The 1,106-nt window shown below is 37.9% G+C and overlaps 1 long non-coding RNA gene across 1 annotated transcript; it reads left to right on the top strand.

Moving 5' to 3' along the window:
• Nucleotides 1-65: 65 nt before the first annotated feature.
• LOC111671782 (uncharacterized) lies at nucleotides 66-1,106 on the top strand. Its single transcript, XR_002761971.1, has 3 exons — nucleotides 66-183; nucleotides 701-800; nucleotides 1,082-1,106. It is a non-coding gene; the product is annotated as an uncharacterized LOC111671782 (long non-coding RNA).

The following is a 1,106-nucleotide window of genomic DNA, read 5'->3' as shown; positions in this document are numbered from 1 at the left end:
TTTTTTTAAGTCAGGAATTTTTGTAGAAGCCTCTGAGTTGTTGGATTGTTTCTCTTGCAGGGATATGGCACTGCTACTGGGAGTATGATAACCACAAGAAAAACTCTGCTACCATCACTGACATTGGTTTCACCACCAACTTCAACGTTTACCTGCAAGTCCAAGAGACCTGGCTGGCATTCTGTGAGTTTGATTAAAATGCTTTCAATCCAGTTTGACTTAATGTGCACAACTCATGTGCTATTTTAGCATCATTTTTGTTGTTTATGCATTAATTAAAAAGATCAGTACAATGAAAGACAAGGTATATATCTATAGTAGAAATTAAAGTCATGCATGTTTTTTCATCTTTTTCAGTGCACGGACAAATTACAGTATACAGCAAAAACACAGAAAGGAGAGAAAGAGAGAAATAAATGTATAAATTATTGAAATAGAGCAAAGATGCTGTATCTGTAATGTTTCCACATTGAGGCCTAATACCAGGGTATAGTAGTTGTTAGTGTATGGAGTAGGTTGTGTCTGCATTGTTGATATCGGAAGAGCAGGAAGATGTACCTGGGTGTGTGTGTGTGTGTGTGTACGTACAATGTGTAGTGGGTGTATAAACTGTAGGGGGATGCATCAGAGCCTTTGGAGCTTTTTTTTCCATCTTTTTTTGATCACTTTCTTATTCTCCTCCTCCTCTCCTCCTCTTCAGTGATAATCATTTCTGTGGCAGAGGCGATCATCCTCCTGACCCTCATCTTCCTGCGGACCAGAATCCTCATAGCCATCGCACTCATCCAGGAGTCCAGCAAGTGAGTTATGATATTAAAATAGAAGCACCATCCACACGGTTTTCTTATTTCTAATTAATCTAATCTTAATTTATATGTCCTTAATCCCTAAAGGAAATCAATTGAAGGATTTTCTAGGTTATTATGTTAAGATGAATCAACAATAATAATAATCAGCATTGCCATTTCTTGAAAACCAGTGTTATTATCACGACTGTACCATCGGATTGGTTTGTATCTTACTGTGAAGATGCCATATGGCCTCAGCACAACCTCATGATAAGTGTGTTGATATTTCACAGGGCAATCAGTCACATGATGTCTGCT

The sequence above is a fragment of the Seriola lalandi genome, unplaced genomic scaffold (genome assembly GCF_002814215.2).
Source record: "Seriola lalandi dorsalis isolate HSWRI2012SDOR001 ecotype SW California unplaced genomic scaffold, Sedor1 jcf7180002007410, whole genome shotgun sequence".
Classification (NCBI taxonomy): Eukaryota; Metazoa; Chordata; class Actinopteri; order Carangiformes; family Carangidae; genus Seriola; species Seriola lalandi.
Note: the sequence above shows the minus strand (reverse complement) of the source record. Positions and strands in the feature narration are given on the sequence as shown.